The sequence below is a fragment of the Danio rerio genome, chromosome 2 (genome assembly GCF_052040795.2).
Source record: "Danio rerio strain M-AB ecotype USA chromosome 2, GRCz13ab, whole genome shotgun sequence".
Classification (NCBI taxonomy): domain Eukaryota; kingdom Metazoa; phylum Chordata; class Actinopteri; order Cypriniformes; family Danionidae; genus Danio; species Danio rerio.
In genome coordinates this window covers 62,612,574-62,632,500 of record NC_141022.1, presented here as the reverse complement: position 1 = coordinate 62,632,500, position 19,927 = coordinate 62,612,574, and the positions used below count along the sequence as shown (strand labels likewise).

General features: G+C 38.1%; 1 protein-coding gene and 1 long non-coding RNA gene across 4 annotated transcripts in view; one reads left to right on the top strand and one right to left on the bottom strand.

Annotated features, from left to right (window-relative positions):
• LOC147846601 (uncharacterized) overlaps positions 1-919 on the top strand; it is a 2,804-nt gene extending 1,885 nt beyond the window's left edge. For both annotated transcript variants that reach the window (XR_015479214.1, XR_015479215.1), the window contains exons 5-6: positions 237-279; positions 377-919. This is a non-coding gene — a long non-coding RNA (uncharacterized LOC147846601). The remainder of the gene's footprint in view (positions 1-236; positions 280-376) is intronic.
• Positions 1-19,927, bottom strand: part of vapal (VAMP (vesicle-associated membrane protein)-associated protein A, like) — a 56,155-nt gene that overhangs the window by 23,508 nt on the left and 12,720 nt on the right.

The window sequence follows — 19,927 nt, the reverse complement described above, 5'->3', positions numbered from 1 at the left end:
ATGAATATTTTTTACACTGTGGCCAATATTTTGGGGAAGTCAGCATCACTAAATGATATAAAAGATTTTAAGCTCCTCTAAATTTTGCTCCAAGTGTTGTGTTAAATTCAGGATTCTGGACAGACAGCTGCCTGTTTTTCCAGTTCTAGTCATAGTGGTTAACCTAATTGTTTTTGGAGATCCAACAGTGATATATGTGTTTTTTCTACTTTTCCATATCCTGTCACCTCAACCAGCTGGGAGAGTCAAGTTGTGGATCATCATGAAGATTTTCAAAAGGTGAGTTTAGATTTCTTGAATGTTTTATTTACTTTAAATGTTCTTTTAAATATATCATAGAATTTGATTGCAATTTGTTTTCAAACATTTTTCTTAGTCATGCTGGAGTCTTGAAGAGTTCTTAGATGAGCATCACCCTATATCCGTGCATCAGGAACCACCAGACGAGCGGTCAGCAGCTACTACATCGTCATGGATAAAAAGGTCATCCTGTGGCTGGGAAGCACTTCATTCACAGGACATGCTTGATGAGATTTCCTAGCTCCAGTTTGTTTTCACACAAGTTTACAGCATTTATACCTTCATTTAAACTGCTCTGTTTGATATGGAGGACCAAGGAAACACCAGAAGTGAAAGATTTGCACGCCAAGTTGTTTAAAATGTAATTTCAGAAGAAAACTATGAGTTCAGAAGTAAACTATGAGTGACGCTATATTGAACTTTCAAATTGCTCTGATAACACATCAAGTTTGGACCAAAGGACTGAAACAGCCTTTTTGAGCACTGGTCACACATATTTTGTTGATACTGTCTGTACTAATAAAACATTTAAAGCATATTTGACATTGTTGCATTTTAAAAACTGAATGAATTGTTGCAGTGGTGAATGTTTTCAAATAAAATGTTTTTTCTTTTGTAATTTACAGTCTATTTGACCTTTTTACCATATTTACACTCAAGAGAGTTGAATAAAATAATATATTACACCAGGCGGTGTTAAATATAGTTAAATTTTTTAACTCTGCCCAGAGTTAAAATTAACCCTTACTTCGGTGTCAATGTGCCAACCCTTTTGATAGTGTTGATTTAACTTTGTTTTGAGTGGACCCCATGAGACACTTTCAAAGTGTTGAAATTAACACCCATAGAGTTGTTTTGGGTCCCCATATTTTGCTGTGTACATATATACATATATACACACACACACATATATATATATATATATATATATATATATATATATATATATATATATATATATAAATTATTCGCCCCCGTTTATTTTTGTTTCCCAATTTCAGTTTAACAGAGAGAAGATTTGTTCAACACATTTCTAATCATAAAAGATTTAATAACTCATCTCTAATAACTGATTTATGTTATCTTTGTCATGATGACAGTAAATAATATTAGACTAGATATTCTTCAAGACACTTCTATACAGCTTAAAGTGACATTTAAAGGCTTAACTAGGGTAATAAGGTTAACTGGGTGGTAGGGTTGGGCCGATAGACGATGCCATCCTCTATCGCCGATGGCCAGTAGACAACACGATGCTGAGCCCGCATCGGTGATCCTCCGCCCCAACCCCGACGCAAACCCACTCAGTATATAGAATATTGAATACACACTCAGGCCCCGATTACACTAATACGTGTTGGTGTTAAAATGGCATTTTAAAACAAAAATGATCCACATACACACCATGTTTTACCTAGCATTTCTGAACATCCTTCCGTTTGCTGAAAACGCACATCACGTGACTACACACACAGTCATGTGCTCCTCTGAGCTCCAGAGAGCAGTGCACGTTGGACAGTCAAGAATGTACTGCTGGTTGGAGTCTCACTATAGCCGTTAAATGTGATATTCAGACATCCCAAGACTCCTGGAAGTTCCGGGACTCTCTATGCATTTGCGGGACTCATAATGCTAAATGAATGAATATCCGTCAAGTGCGTGTTTGTTTGCATGGAAAAAAGTAGAAAAAGTAGCTTATTAGAGTAGAGTTGGGAAGAGGTAAAATGTGTGTTTTTTACTCATTGGTTGGCATCATTAACCCTTTAGATGGGCCTGTGCAAAACAGTTCCTTTATGAGGAGGTTTAACTTAAAAATGTCAAATGTTTTCTTTCCCAACAGCACTGAAAAAAAAGTTGTCTGCTAAATTGTTGCAAACAAATGATTTGTGTTGAATTTAAACAAACAAATTAAATTTAGTAATGTTCAACTTAATTTATTTATTTTAATTCTACATAAAAAAATCGTTTACAACTCCTTAACTTAAAAAATAAGTAAATTCAAGGAATCATCTTTAAATATTTTTTTTCAGTGAGGGCAAACCAGCAACAATGCAGAATGCATGATTATCTGCTGTCATGGATTTGCAGTCAATGAATGTGATTATAATGGAAGTGAATCGGACAAAAACAGACACCAACATCACCAAAGTGGAGTCAATCTGCCAATCAGTGTATCGTTGAGTATTTTGAAAACTTCAAAGCATTTTGCTATAATATATGTCAAAATAAGATACAAAATAAGACATTTGCTGAAACAGAGAAGGTTGTGGTCAAATTAAGACTCAAAATCAACCCAGAGTGGAGGAAAACGACCCAACAGCACACAAGGGTTAAAGAATCCTTTTCAGCAGCTTAAGTTAATATCGTGATGAAAGCTTCAGCTATTAAATCGCGACCAGAAAATGTGAAACGGTCATAATCCTGAGACAGACATTAGAGAAGTGAGGAGATCTTAACACGTCAAACAGAAGCCGAGCAGAGGAGACTCAAAACATGTTCAAAGACTCTCTGGAACAAACAAGCACAAAGACAGCACTGTGCGCTAACCGCTCACAATCACCCGCCTTTATTAAATCACGCAATTGGTAAATTACCATGAAATCACAATTTACTGCCATTTCAAAAGCCCCATTTCTGAAAGTCACTTAGAAAGAGACGTCAGTCAAAGACACTGACCGTCCTCATGCAAACCTCACAAACACACCTTGTACACTCCCACAATGCACCTGGAAACTCAACACACTGCACATGGGGCTACAATCAAGCACACAGCCATGCAGATGGACTATGCTCACACTTGTGATTGAATGTGTCGCTTATAGGAACTCAGTGAACTCATGCGTGGTGCCGTGATGGGCAGAGCTGGGACGATCAATCCATGCTTTGTGATTAATGACTCGGACCTTAGTTTTTAATAGTAGACGATGCTCTAGGCTGAATGTAAAACAGTAGATGGCGCTCTAGGCTAGTTGTCAAACAGCAGATGGCGCTCTATAATAGTTTTTAAACAACAGATGGTGCTCTAGGCTAGTTGTTAAAGAGCAGATGATGCTCTAAGCTAGTTTTTAAACAGTAAATGGCACTCTAGGCTAGTTTTTAAATAGCAGACGCTATAGGCTAGTTTTGTAAACAGCAGATGGCACTCTTAGATTTTAAACATCAGAAAGCGCTCTAGGCTAGTTTTCAAACAGCAGATGGCGCTCTAGTCTAGTTTTTAAACAACAGACGGCTCTATAGGCTAGTTTTTAAACAGCAGACGGCGCTCTAGGCTAGTTTTTAAACAGCAAATGGCACACTAGGCTAGTTTTAAAAACAACAGACGCAGATGGTGCTTTGGGCTAGTTTTTAAACAACAGACGCTGCTCTAGACTAGTTTTTAAACAACAGACGGCGCTCTAGGCTAGTTTATAAACAACAGACGGCGCTCTAGGCTAGTTTTTAAACAACAGACGGCGCTCTAGGCTAGTTTTTAAACAACAGACGGCCCTCTAGGCTAGTTTTTAAACAACAGACGGCGCTCTAGGCTAGTTTTTAAACAACAGACAGCGCTCAAGGCTAGTTTTTAAACAACAGACAGCGCTCAAGGCTAGTTTTTAAACAACAGACGGCGCTCTAGGCTAGTTTTTAAACAACAGACACTGCTCTAGGTAAGTTTTTAAACAACAGATGCCGCTCTATAATAGTTTTTAAACAACAGACGGCGCTCTAGGCTAGTTTTTAAACAACAGACGGCGCTCTAGGCTAGTTTTTAAACAACAGACACTGCTCTAGGTAAGTTTTTAAACAACAGACGCTGCTCTAGACTAGTTTTTAAACAACAGACGGCGCTCTAGGCTAGTTTATAAACAACAGACGGCGCTCTAGGCTAGTTTTTAAACAACAGACGGCGCTCTAGGCTAGTTTTTAAACAACAGACGGCCCTCTAGGCTAGTTTTTAAACAACAGACGGCGCTCTAGGCTAGTTTTTAAACAACAGACAGCGCTCAAGGCTAGTTTTTAAACAACAGACAGCGCTCAAGGCTAGTTTTTAAACAACAGACGGCGCTCTAGGCTAGTTTTTAAACAACAGACACTGCTCTAGGTAAGTTTTTAAACAACAGATGCCGCTCTATAATAGTTTTTAAACAACAGACGGCGCTCTAGGCTAGTTTTTAAACAACAGACGGCGCTCTAGGCTAGTTTTTAAACAACAGACGGCGCTCAAGGCTAGTTTTTAAACAACAGACGGCGCTCAAGGCTAGTTTTTAAACAACAGACGGCGCTCTAGGCTAGTTTTTAAACAACAGACACTGCACTAGGTAAGTTTTTAAACAACAGACACTGCTCTATAATAGTTTTTAAACAACAGACGGCGCTCTAGGCTAGTTTTTAAACAACAGACGGTGCTCTAGGCTAGTTTTTAAACAACAGACGGCACTCAAGGCTAGTTTTTAAACAACAGACGGCGCTCAAGGCTAGTTTTTAAACAACAGACGGCGCTCTAGGCTAGTTTTTAAACAACAGACACTGCTCTAGGTAAGTTTTTAAACAACAGACGCCGCTCTATAATAGTTTTTAAACAACAGACGGCGCTCTAGGCTAGTTTTTAAACAACAGACGGCGCTCTAGGCTAGTTTTTAAACAACAGACACTGCTCTAGGTAAGTTTTTAAACAACAGACGCCGCTCTATAATAGTTTTTAAACAACAGACGGCGCTCTAGGCTAGTTTTTAAACAACAGACGGCGCTCTAGGCTAGTTTTTAAACAACAGACGGCGCTCAAGGCTAGTTTTTAAACAACAGACGGCGCTCAAGGCTAGTTTTTAAACAACAGACGGCGCTCAAGGCTAGTTTTTAAACAACAGACGGCGCTCTAGGCTAGTTTTTAAACAACAGACACTGCTCTAGGTAAGTTTTTAAACAACAGACGCCGCTCTATAATAGTTTTTAAACAACAGACACCACTCTAGGTAAGTTTTTAAACAACAGACGCCACTGTAGGATAGTTTTTAAACAACAGACACCACTCTAGGCTAGTTTTTAAACAACAGACGGCGCTCTAGGCTAGTTTTTAAACAACAGACACTGCTCTAGGCTAGTTTTTAAACAACAGACGCCGCTCTAGAATAGTTTTTAAACAACAGACACTGCTCTAGGCTAGTTTTTAAACAACAGACGCCGCTCTAGAATAGTTTTTAAACAACAGACACCCCTCTAGGTAAATTTTTAAACAACAGACGCCACTCTAGGTAAGTTTTTAAACAACAGATGCCACTGTAGGATAGTTTTTAAACAACAGACACCACTCTAGGTAAGTTGTTAAACAACAGACAGCACTCTAGACTAGTTTTTTAAATGCAGAAGTCTGATCTAGGCTAATTTTTAAACAGCAGATGGTGCTTTAGCTTAGTTTTTAAACAACAGACTGCACTTTAGGCTAGCTTTAAGAGCAGACAATGCTCTAGGCTAGTTGTTAAACAGTAGATGGCGCTCTAGGCTTCTTCATAAGCAGCAGATGGCATAAAGACATTTCAAACACATGGTGGTTTTTACTTCTCTATCTGCATCACTGCATTTAGAAGCCAGAAAAAACTTTCTAGTGTGAAAAACCCATTAGAAGCATGTGATTCATGAATAAAAGTGGGAAAAACTGAAGTTCAGGAACTGTCGGTCACTGACTTTGAAGTGCACCAAAGAAGCAGGAAACAAGTAAGACTGTGTTAAAGAATAAACAACATTAACCATCATCCTGACAGCGCACAAATATGACACACAAGTGTAAAACAGGTTTAATTTAATAACCTCAGGTTGTGAAGTCAGTCTGAAGATGTGCAATTTAAAAGTTCTTGGGTTAATAAAGTGAATTTCAGAAAGGCTTTAGAAATGCTCACAGCTGCATCACTGCTGCTATGGTTGTGAATATTTTAAATGTTTCTCAAAATAAAATTTTAAAAAGAATATAGTGTAGAGCAGTGATCACAATACCACAATATTGTTATCCAAGATTATCATACCATCAGAATTTTATGGGCCTATGCCTATGATGAACTACCCCCAATATTCATCTACAGTTTCATAATTTGCACCGTCAATGAACCAAAAATACCAGGACCCACTTTGGTAGAACAGCAAGCAGCATCTCACAATCAAATCCTGCTCTTCCGATGCTCTTTTGAATCAGATGAAAGGAGATGATGGGAAATTAGCTGTCAAATTCAGGATCTTATGACCGAGCATGTCGCATATTAGTGGATTAGAGGAGTCCTGCAGGATCAAGAGTACGAATGGATTTATTTTTGTAAACACGGCCCAGAGCACCAGATGCTCGACCTTGGAAATTAAGTTCTGCTGAACTTGTGAGAACAAGGATTGTTGTGTGCAACATGAGAACGAAATCAGCTCATATCAGATAGCATTACAGACCGTCCAATGGAATCATATGAGCCTCAGATATAAGGAAAGAATGAGGAAAATCTAATAAAAAGGTAATAAAACACAACCACAGGACAAATACATACATGATCTTTCATAAATTGATTTATTTCAACTATAAATCAGAAGTTAGGCTGGGCGACTATTGCATTTTCATGCATATTTCATGGGGCTGCTTTAATACGGGAAAAATCATAATCCCCATTATTTTGGTCAAAATTGTAATCACAATTCATTCATTTTCCTTCGGCTTAGTCTCCTATTTATCAGTGGTTGCCACAGCGGAATCCACCCCCAACTATTCCACCATGTTTTATGCAGCGGATTCAAGCTGAAACCCAGTACTGGGAAACACCCATACACACTCATTCACACACACACACACTCAATTTAGTTCATCAGTTCCCCTATAGCACATGTGTTTGGACTGTGTTGGGGAAACCGGAGCACCCGGAGGAAACCCACGCCAACACTAGTGGAACATGCAAACTCCACACAGAAACGCCAACTGACCCACCCGGGACTTGAACCAGCGACCTTCTTGCTGTAAGACCACAGTGTGACACCACTGAGCCACCATGCTGCCCATGATTTTTTTTTAAAACAATATATATATATATTATAAGTTATACAGCTGAAGTCAGAATTATTCGCCCCCTTTTAATTTATTTTCTTTTTTAAATATTTCCCAAATCCAACAGATTCAGAAAATTATCACAGTGTGTCTGATAATGTTTTTTCTTCTGGAGAAAGTCTTATTTGTTTTATTTCGGCTAGAATAAAAGCAGCTTTTAATTTTTTTAAAAACATTTTAAGGTCAATATTATTAGCCCCTTTAAGCTACATTTTTTAAAAATTGTCTACAGAACAAACCACCATTATACAATAACTTGCCTAGTAATGGCTAATAATTTTGCCTTTAACTGTACATGTACATTTATTATATACATTTAAATACACACATTAATATATATGAAAACATTTAATAATACACAACATTGAAACAACTAATATATATGAATATTAGCATACAAGTAGTGTATGTGCGTGCATTTAGATTTACATAATAAATATACATATTACACAAAACTTAAATATAAATTTTTTTATGCAACTAGTCGTGATTAAAGGCACAGAATAGGGCTGTGCAATTAATCGAAACCAAACTGCCATCACAATTTGAAACTTTGCGATTAGTTAAAATCGCAAGAGGCTGCAATATGAAATTATATTTATTTATTTATATATATATATATATATATATATATATATATATATATATATATATATATATATATATATATATATATATATATATATATAAGGCTTGGGCAGTATTATGGTATACCACGGGATCTAAAAATAGCAGCGGTGTCAGTTTCAATACCGTTATACCGTCATAAAAAACAATGCACTTAAATATGAGACAAGTATTAAAGATTAAATATTATTTATTTAATGCCTACAAATGCGCATGCATGATTGTCATCACGGACCAGTGTGGAGTAGAGAGAGAGAGACAAGTCGCGCACCAAGTGATCTGCAGAACGAGAAGGGAGACGTGTTAAATACGAACTAGAGGTGAGAGAGAGAGAGAGAGAGAGAGAGAGAGAGAGAGAGAGAGAGAGAGAGAGAGAGAGAGAGAGAGAGAGAGAGAGAGAGAGTGGTGCAGTGAATCGCTAGGTGCTGTCTCTCTCTCTCACACACATTTTTCACATTTTAGGTGCTTTATTGGCATGACTAATAACTGTACATTCATATTGCCAAAGCAGTGCAGCGTCGCTGCGTACAAACAAGACGAATATAAATATGAATAAAAAATATAATACAGAAATAAAGAAAATAAAATACAAAATAAAAATAGGTTAATAAAAATATAAACATTAATAAAAATGAAAACAGATTAGTGGTAATATATGAAACTGGATAAAGGTGATGACAATAAAGAGTTCCAGTAGTATTGTGTTGGAGACAATGGAGTGGGTCATTGTGGGTTCCTCAGACAATGGCAGGAGTGCACAAACTGAGCTGATAACAAACAGTAAGATGGATAAGACGCGCTTTCTCTCTCTCTGAGTGTGTGATTGTGTGCGTGAATGAGAGAGAGCGTCTTGTGCAGATCTCTAATATGAACAAGAGAAACAGGTGAGCACGAACCTAAGGTCGCATAAACGGTATTTAGTTTCTGAATGGTTTAGGCACAAGCCAACAGTTTGGTGACAATGTCTAAGCCTCATAATTATTTATTTATACATACATACATACACACACACACACACACACACACACACACACACACACACACACACACACACACACACACACACACACACACACACACACACACACACACACACACACACACACACACACACACACACACACACACACACACACACATATATATATATATAAAATTTCCCCCACCCAGAGGAAATGTGTGACTGCTGGCTGTGTGTGACAGTCTTACTAACCAATTGAGTGAGCGCACTTTTGTTCTGCCCAATCAGAAATGCGCAGCCAAACTACGGCCACAATTTAAAAAGAAAACAAACAGGAAAGTGCTGACAAGTGGGATTACGGCGTCTGCAGCTTCAGAAGCATTAATAGACGAAATACTAACAAAGAAACAACGCATTTGTAACATGGGAATATTTTGGTTTCAAAGTCACAGACACCGAACAAAAACAGGTCATTTTTAAGAGCTGTCGCAGAATTGTTGCCACAGCTTACAGATTATTGAGCTGAAGCTTGACTACAAAATTAAATCGTGAATCAAATCTCAATCTGTCAAAAAAAAATAATTTGTTCATTTAGAACATAAAATAAAAAATACAAAAAATAATTTAAAAACATTGTAATTGTAGCCATAAAAAGCCCTAGCATAGAACATAATTTAATTTATAATATAATTTGCAACTTGAGGGCACAAATTCACAACAAACAAAGTAGAGGTGTGAACCTATACTGGTCTCACAGTTCGGTTACGATTATCATGCCTTCGATTCGGTTCAATTCGATATCTCGGTGCATTGACGATGCTTTCTATATACAGTGTTATATTTTAGGGGGGAGGCTATAACAAGCTGTCTGTATAAACACACAGTCTCTCACCACACTGTCTCTCATTCAAACACAAACACAAACATAGACAGCACCAAACAAACAAACAAACAAACAAACCCACACACAATTAAGCCGACACAACAGGGAGAGCTCGCGCTGAGCGGAGCAGAAAAACGAAAAAAAAAGAAGCACTTTTCCGACGGTCCCTTACTGAGAGCTCCTCTCAGCGCAAGCTCTGCCGGCTAAAGTAAACGCAGATTGCGAGGGCTTAAACGGAGCAGTGCTCGTAATGTCGAGCGAAAAAAAAGAAAGACAGCTGTGAAACATAACCAGCTTTGTCTTTTTGTAGGAAACACACTTTAGATCTTTTTAGGGTAAGAGGTTTTTAAGTTATTGCCGTCTATAACTGAATGTGTGTCAGGAAAATCGAAAACAAAACCAACTGAAGCGCGCTCATTTCTGGCGCCCCCTGGATGTACAGCGCCCTTAGCATATGCCTATGGTGCCTATGCCACGGACCAGCCCTGAGTTGCCTGAGTGTTGTAAGTACTCGCGCTCACCTCCCTCGCGACAGAGAGCATAGGAGATAAATGACGTCAGTGCATAATAACCGGTTATGATTATTACTGAACCGATACAGAACTGTCCGCGTCTGCATCACGGTGCACCGAAGAAACAATTAATTTTGACACCCCTAAAACAAAGCATATTTTGATGTTCAAAAAGGTTAGTTCCAAAGCAGTGGACCAATCAGAAGAACTCAGAGGTGGAGAAAGACTTGTGAGCATCTAGTTACAGTAGCAAGTCATCTTAAAAAACATTTTATTTGCCACTAACATGGAGGATGAAGAGCTTTAAAAAATATAAAATAAAAATTCCTGGGCACCAGATTGCGCAAAAAAAAACAAAAAAAAAACTCTTTTGTTTTTAATTATTAATTCCTAACCATTATTAATGTAATAATCAACAGAAATGTAGATATTTTGGTCAACGTGTATATGTTTATTTGGTCAAGAGTGTATAATAACCATTTAATTTAATTTAAAAAAATTATAATAATAATTAAAAAGCAGATTAATAGCAATTAGCATTTGTCAGCAAAGAGATCTTAAAGAGACAAAAAAAAAACAGAAATGCTCGACTGTAAACGTCTATTTATATCAAGAAGCAGAAAGCGGCTCATATGAAAACACTTCAACCTCTCAATAGTAAATCTAATTTCCGCATTTAATATTCTACAAACCAAGCATGATATTTACTGCATATCAGTCCCTCTAACACAGAGACGCCAACCTGTGACAGCCGTCTGGAGCACTAACATCTTCTGAAAGAGAAAATTGGATTTAAAATCTTTGCTCAAAACACATCTGCATCATGTGAAGGCAAAAACCTTTGGTTATATAAAAGCTAAGATACGAGGTTGAATCAAGTTCACTCGCAAGATGCAACTCAACACTATCCATTTACCACATCATTTGTTAAAGGGCACCTATTATACAAAAATGACTTCTATGCAGGGTTTAAACCCAGTTGTGAGTGTCAGCAGTGTGTGAATATCTCCAGCCTCTAATGGTCACCCATACGGGTTGCCAGATGGTGGAAAACAGCGTAATTCATTCATTAAGTCAGGAAGACTATCAGATCATGCGTCTGTGACTGAAATGCGACCTCTGGTGGACAGTAGCAGACTCCGAAATGAAACGCAGATTCAGAGTTCCACATGAGGTTATTAATTAACAAATTATATAAATATTAGAAGTGTAAACATTAGGTGAGCAGATTACATTGTAACCCCGTGTCCTAACAACATGCTATGCGATGAGATACACACTGATGAGCAATTTGGCTGTTTGCACCAGAGGAAACAGGACAGAAATGTAAATACAGCCATTCAGCAGCACAGAATAGTGCACTCACTGCACTCCAGCACAATGACGAGCTTTATAATCTAATGAACACATATTAAAGCCTTTTAACATGATTAAATGCTGAATCACTGATATGTGTTGGTTTGCACTGAGTCTCAGTTCTGAAGTTCAGTTTCAGATGCTTTATTGTATTCTCCAGATCTGAGCTGAACTATCTGCTGCTGCTTTCAGTAGTGTGGCAATAAATGCCATTCGGACTCACATAATTAGCATTTAAGGGTGCTTTCACACCTACACTTTTGTTTCGGAACGTGTCTCGTTTGCCCAGTTAGCGCGGTTCGTTTGGCATATGTGAACAGGGCAATCGCGCTCTGTTCCGCGCCAAAGTAATCACTCCGAGATCGCTTGAATGAGGTGGTCTCGGCTCGATTGAAACGAACCCTGGAGCGGTTCGATTGCAGTGAGAAAGCGATCCGATCCGAGCGTGGTTATATCACAGTGTTTTATGGATATGTAATAGGCATACGGCTATACGAAGAGAGAATTATGAGCAGGGTGGGAAGTTTCGCGAGTCTCCGGATGCCCGCAAACGAGTGATGATCTCCCGGTAATCTCGCGTCTCCCTCCCGGTCCTCAAATAGGCATCGTCGCGCACCCTTCTCACCTCTCCCCACCGCATCTCTCCTCAGACACATCACGCGCACACACCTTGTCAAACACCACCAAACCACCACCTCTCCTGACAGCTGAGCGAGACGCTGCAAAATAAACCCTGACACTCTGACCAATGTGAGGAGAGTTTACTCACACGTGACTTGTTTTAGCTCTTTTGGTCCGATTAGAAACTTTGCAGTGTGAAAGCGAACCGCTCCAAGAGCAAAGAGCAACAATGTAACAATTGTAATCTCTGTTTCAGAACAACTGAATCCATTCACAGGTGTGAAAGCAGCCTTAAGACTGAATAAAGCACATGAGCTGTACCTGAGCTAATCATTGTCAGTTTATCCTGCTGTTCAACTGTTAGAACTAAAATCTGTTTCTAAAATATAAATTTCAGGTGTTGGTTAGGACAAAAACTCCTTTTAAAATGGAAATTATTCATACTATCACGTGTTGTTTTTATTTAGAACATGGTTTAAATCAGCCTTTAGGCTCGACAGTGCCTGCCACACCAACTCCTGTCGGTGTCTTCAATCTGGCAACCTGCTCTTGAGTGTTTTGATCCAATAATGCAATACCTAGTTCAACCACTGGGTGCCCAAACTTACATACTGCACCTTTAAAATGAAGTTGAAATGCCTTGTTCTGAACTATTGTGCTGATCAACTATAATCCCAACTCAACATGTCACGTCCTGCAATGTGACTATTGCAGACACACACATCAATGCTGAAACTATTGTGCAGCCCTAAAAGGAATCATTAAAAAGAAAAGAAAATTGCTGAGAAGGAAATAATGAATAAGAATAAATAAAAGAAGAAAGAGATAGAGAGGAAAATATTTATATATAATAGCTAGACACGGACATGACAACGACTGCATTTTCAAAAAAATTAATTGTAACCTGTTTTCAGATTTATTTAGCTATTATTTTGTTACATATTTTGTTTTAGTCATGATTAGGGCTGCACGATTCTGGCTAAAATGTAAATCACGATTTTGTTTGCTTAAAATTGAGATCACGATCCTTTCTCACGATTCTTTAGATGTAAAATAAAGGTTAATATGAGTAGGCTATTATTATTGTGTATTCTCAAACAAATCATCACCTTGGAATTATAAGGTTCTCTCTGCGTTCTGAATGATTTTGAGATATTGACATTTTTTAAAGTCTTAAAATGTAAACAATAAGTTGTCATTTAATAATAATATGTCAATAACTAAATTTTGACAACAATGTCAGACAGAACCTTATAATTCTAAATTGATGACACTAACAATATTAGGCCTGTGTGTAGCTCTACTGATGCTTAAAATGCTCAATTTTGTACAGTCATTATGGTGGACTTGAACAGACTTTCAACATGTCCTGTTTGTTAATTCATAGTAAAATGATGACATCAAAATACAACTATTCATAATTATAAAGTTGAATTATTATGTTGAAGACATGTGCTTATCATTTGTCATCATCAGCATTATTAAACATTTGTTTTCTCTGGTAAAATCAGACATTTTTGCATTATATTCAACATTATATAAGCTAGAGTAGCTATAATGACACTGTAAAACATTTATTTTCATGCACAACACTGTGTTCGCTATGAAATAAAAATAAAAAAACATATCAAATGCTTGTCATAATCATAACTGTAAAATGCGTTATGATCATTTAAATGATGTGCGCACAGGTTTCACTTTCACTTCCCAGTGCGGCTCATGCAGGGCTCAACAATAAGGACTGCCCGGTGGCCAGCGTGACAGACACTTGGGACAGTAGACCGGATCATTACTGGCCCGATTGGGACAGTGCTGCCTTGTCACTAACATTTAATTTGTCTGTGACTATTTATCAATTGCGTGCATTTTAAGTTTGTGCTTTTAAGTCTTTAAACAGAATTCAATTTTTTTTTCCGTAACCTGGTAACATCCAGTACAGCGAAGAAATGGCAGCATGGCGGCAACATCAAATTCTAAGGCTAAAAGAAAATATCTGTTTCTAACGTCTTGGAAGCAGAAATTTACGTGTGAACATTGCAAAAAAGGAAAAAAAACACAGTTGCACAGTTTGCCGTCAGTTTGACAAGTCAGCCACTCTTTGTTAAATAATTTCAAACCACAATAAAATACCTCCTTATTTTCCATACTGCTCCTTTTGTTTGCATAACAATTTTTTTTAAGTATTAAAATTCTAGATTCACAGATTTATTTTTGACACATTATTTAAAATATGTATAGAAAAAATAGCTATTAACTTCTCTTTCTTTTTTTGGTGGGGCCAGTGGAAATTTTGGCAGGGCAAGTAAAAATCTGAACCATTGGCCCGATCAGACCAGTAGAAAAAATCCTTAGCGTTGAACCCCATCATGGCTGCCATCACTGATAAAACACACACACACACACACGCAAATCATTCTTTCAGTGTGGCTCTTAAACGATCGCTCTGTGCAACAAACTGAATGTTATTTATAATTTGTTATTCACAGCATATGCAGGTTCTGTTCACTAAAGTAGCCGTCATTGGCGTGCTACATGCACACGTGCATGTTCTCGGTAGCTCATGGTCAGCTCTTGTGTGATTTTGCGGCAGCAAATAAATGTTTACATAGGACAGAGATGACATTTCTGGGTGAATCATACCTTTTAAATACAGTATGTGACACTTTTAAAGCCATTTGAAGGTGTTCATGTCGTGACCTGTGCGGCCGCCTTTACGCTTCTCTCCTGATCTTGAAAATATGATTGGCTGAATCGTAGAAAAGCTGGCTTAAGATTGTATGTAGGGTCGAATCGAGATCGTGGACCTTTTCTGATTAATCTTGCAGCCCTAGTCATGATACACATTGCGATATGAATATAATTTAACCAGATGATTTGAATAGCTCTATTTGGAAAGATCTCATTAATTTAGATCGACTGGGATGGTCAAGTCTTTTTTATGTAGTGGATCTGCTTAAATTATAATAAATTACAGGCAAAAATAAATAAATAAACAGTGGCTTTCTAGGGAGTCTAATAGTACAGAGTTGTAAAATAACATGCTCGTCATCGTTTGAATAATTTAAAACATTAAGTTTAAAGATATCTTTATCGTTTAATCTTTTATAAATGATCTAATCCTGAGATGTTACTATTGCTAATACACATATTGTGCCATCTATGCTGAAACGGTATATTGTTCAGCCCTAATATTTACTATATGTTGAAATTCAGTCATGATGTCTGCTGGTCATCCCATCCTCAATATTTAGCCTCTGGACTGATTTCAGCCCCTGTCATCACAGCAGGACATCCCAGAATATCCCGATAACCCTGACAGAATAAGGACACGCACCGGACAGGAGAGTGTAAAATCTTCCCTGAGCCTCGCGCTATAAATAATACAGAGATGCTGAACCAGGAAAAAAAGATGCACATTCAAAATCAACAGAGACATTTGTGTTTCTTTCTGGCAGATTTGTATTCGTACTGCTGGAATTCAGGCATGGCATGTTAACTGGTTTCAAGGTTTACCGCTGTTTTGAAAAATAAAGGTTTTAATCTGATAAAATTTTCCTATTGTATGTGTTTTTGTTTTGTTTTTTACCTGTTTTTAACAACTATTTTATTTAGTTTTTTAGGGCAACAGGACCTCCAGCAGAAAAGATATCATGAAGACAACAGAAGGGTTTATGCAAGTTTAGGGATGCAACGATTAACTGGTTTCACTATTAACCGCGCTTTTACTTGTCACGGTTAATTAATCAACACCGTATTTCTGCTTGGAACAAAACTGCTGCAACTAAACAGTGCGCTAGTTTTTCGCTGAGACTAATAACCATGCACACTAGATAAACTATGACTCAGGCTATTAACTAAAAGGTGCTTTCACACCTAGAACTTTATTTGGGAACCTGTCTCGTTTGCCCAGTTAGCGTTGCTCTTTAGCATATGTGAATCCAGCAATCGCACTCGGATCCGCGCCAAAACAATAGCTGCATCCCAAATGGCACACTATACACTATGCACTCATGCACTATGCACTTACACACTCAACAGGATAGTACATGTATGTAGTGGCGTCCCAAATGGCACACTAATATTTTTTTACTAAGTGGAAATTCAAACCGTTTCCCTGATGATGTTTGACGGTTGCCAAATCAGGGAAATAAACGACCGAATTATCAAATAATACCTGCCGTGAGTATTGCCGCATTCACCATCGAGAGGCGCTATAATCACTCTCGTAGAATTTTGCATTCACCATCCAAAATAAATAAAGTTATTTAACATGTGCGTCCGATAGCTCCGCCCCTTCCGCTACGTATGCAAACCTGCGGTCGTTGAGTGCGTGAAGTGTCCATCATTACACACTTCATTTTAGCGGCTGAATTAGTGCATCATCCGGGTAATTAAAGTGCACTCATTATTTTTATAGTTTTCAGTGTGAACACACTACTTACACTATTTACACTACAAAATGGCGTAGAATAGTGCATAAGTATGCGATTTGGGACGCAGCTAATCACTCCGAGAACGCTTGAATGAGGTGGTCTCAGCTTGATTGAATCGAACTCTGGAGCGGATCAATTGTAGTGAGAAAGCGATAGTATCCGAGCCCGGTTATATCACAGTGTTTTATGGATATGTAATAGGCATACGGCTATGTGAAGAGAGAATTATGACTAGGGCAGGAGGTCAGTCCAGACATCCCAAGTCTCCAGGAAGTTTCAGGAGTCTCCCGCAAATGCACAGAGACTCCAGGATGCCCGAAAACGAGTGATAATCTCAAGTCTCCCTCCCGATCCTCGAATATGTCGCGCACCCTTCTCACCCCTCCCCACCGCATTTCTCCTTCTTCTTCAGACACGTCACGCGCACCTTGTCAAACACCACCAAACCCCCACCCCCCTAACAGCTGAGCGGGACTCTGCAAAATAAACCATGACACTCTGACCAATGTGAGGAGAGTTTACTCTCACATGACTTGTTTTAGCTCTTTTGGTCTGATTAGAAACTTTGCCGTGTGAAAGCGAACCGCACCAAGAGCGAAGAGCAACAATGTAACAATTTTAATCCCTGTTTCGGAACAACTGAATCGATACACAGGTGTGAAAGCATCCTAAGGCTAGCTCGTGCAAGTTCGCTATTTCCACTGGAGGGACGCGCACGTGACGCAGCGCACTCATGCTTTTCAGGCACACCTCGTTGGGATGACAAGGGGCTTTTGTGACCACAGGAACTGCAAATGGCTGAAATCTAAGGAAGAAGCAGTACATGAAAAGTACACAGGTTTGCAAACCCACTTAAAGTTACTAATAATGGCGCTAGCGAGAGCGATCATGTGGTGAATGTTGATCCACCAGCCGAGATCAACCGAGTGATTTTGGAGAGAGTGCTGAAAGAATCTGAGTGGATCAGCTGTTAAATGGTCTGAATCTCGATGCGTTGCATTCACTGCCAGTCCAGCGCAAATGTCAAGCCCTGCGTTACACAAATACAGCTTTTTTTATTCTTATTTTTATTTATGTATTTATTGTTCTGTCATTTATTTAGTGTAAAATTATTTATGTTCAAATGTCAAAAACATTCACTTTTTTAAGCAGAAAGATAGAAATTGACAATTGTTTGTGTTTTTTACATTATTTTGTGCTGCATTAATTAGTTACTGAGCAGCAATAAAAAACACTGTAAAATAAAAAGAGTTTTCATGAATTTTTCCTGAACTAATGGGGTTTGAACTTAATGAATGCACAATAATCGTGATAACCATGATTATTTCTCACACAAAAATCGTACAACCAAAATCTATAATCGTTGCATCCCTATGCAGGTTTCACCAAGTTAAATTTAATGCTGTGTTCACGCCAGACACGCTAATCGCAGATAAATCGCAATATTCTCATGTAAATAGAAGCTTGAACATTGAGTTTATTTGCTTCATTAGCGTGTCAAATCCGCTTCATTCTCACATCAAATTCACTTTATAACAGATGCAAAGTCGCATCTCCAGCAGGGCTTCGGTTTACCCAGTGACGTTAGCTTCGTTGCTAAATGGTCAACATGCATTTTATTGAGAGAATAGCTGTGTTTATGAGCTTTAGGAATACTGAAAAACAGCATTGATTCATTTGGAGCCGTGCCTGAGTCCACTACAGTGTTTTACCTAAAATTCTATAAGGGGAGAGCCCCGCCCTCACAACGGCTGTACCCGGCCCTTGAAGTCACATTAATTGTATTAACTATATTGCGCCAGATCATACATTTTATTTAATATGTAATTAATATGTAATATCTTATTTACAAAACAGCATGTCATTTCTGTTCTGCGCTCGTGTCACTGCAGCTAAAATATATACAGATGCAGACATCTCAAGTCTCTCGAACGTTCCGGGAGTCTCCTGAAAATCCATAGAGACCCGGATTCCCGCAAGCAAATGATAATCTCCTGGAAATCGCACGTTTTTTACCCAGACATTTAAATATATATATATATATATATATATATATATATATATATATATATATATATATATATATATATATATATATATATATATATATATATATATATATTTTAGTTATCACAATACTATATTTTTATCCAAGGTTATTATATCATCAGATACATATCGTCTTATGCAGGCAAATGCATACTGTAATTGTGAATCTGGCCTGAGAAAAACAACACAGCATGGTTTTTGCTACATTCATTCTTCCATGGTGGGGCGCCATAAAAAAAATTGATCCCGCCACGGTTACATTACAGCTTTTCATTCTAAACATTCAGTCCTGTTTTTTAAATAAAGCGGCAAAGTTTTGTGCACGAGCAGAGGAAATTGGCGCGCAAACAAAGAGTTTTGCATGCTCGTAGGCTATTACATAAATGCAATCTCGACTTCTAATACTGCGCTCACGACATTTGTCATTGAAATAAAGCCATAGGTAGTTGGTAGATCTGTGTAAGAAAGGCCTGCCGCCACAGCTGGAAAAAAATCCTCGAGGAATCACTGACACAGTATTGGCTGACCTTTTTTTAAAGGGTTGATGCTACTCTATGCCCCGCCCTTTCGTTGTATTTCAGTTGAGATTACGTCAAACATCCAATAAAAAATGCACATTTCAAAGCACTTTACTGAAGCTTTAATGTTAACTGGCTGAATTGAAATGACAGAAACAGAAACAGGAGTCCCGGAGCGCAGTGTGACGGACGGCAGCTCTATTTAGCTCAGGGTTCCTCTTCCTGTCGCCTCATTCATTTACTAGGTTACAGACTCATCCAGAACATCAACACATCCCTTTCAGAACAACATGAAACCGCACTGGGGACTGGACTGGATACGACACTTCAGCCTGTGATATAATTAGCCTGGTTAGTGAATAAACCTGTTGGTAAAACGGTGCACAGAGCACAACTACATCTCCCGAAAATCTAATGATTGACAGGTGGTGAACACTGCAATATTCTGTGCATATTGTCAATCTAAACAATACTAAAAATCCATGTTTAGTAGCTATAACTACTTATCTTAAGCAACTCTTATTTAGGGTAAAGTCTAGATAAGATACAGCTGCCGATACTCCCATGAATAAAGCATGACACAATACAACAATAATTAATATTTTTACATGTGAGGGTTGGG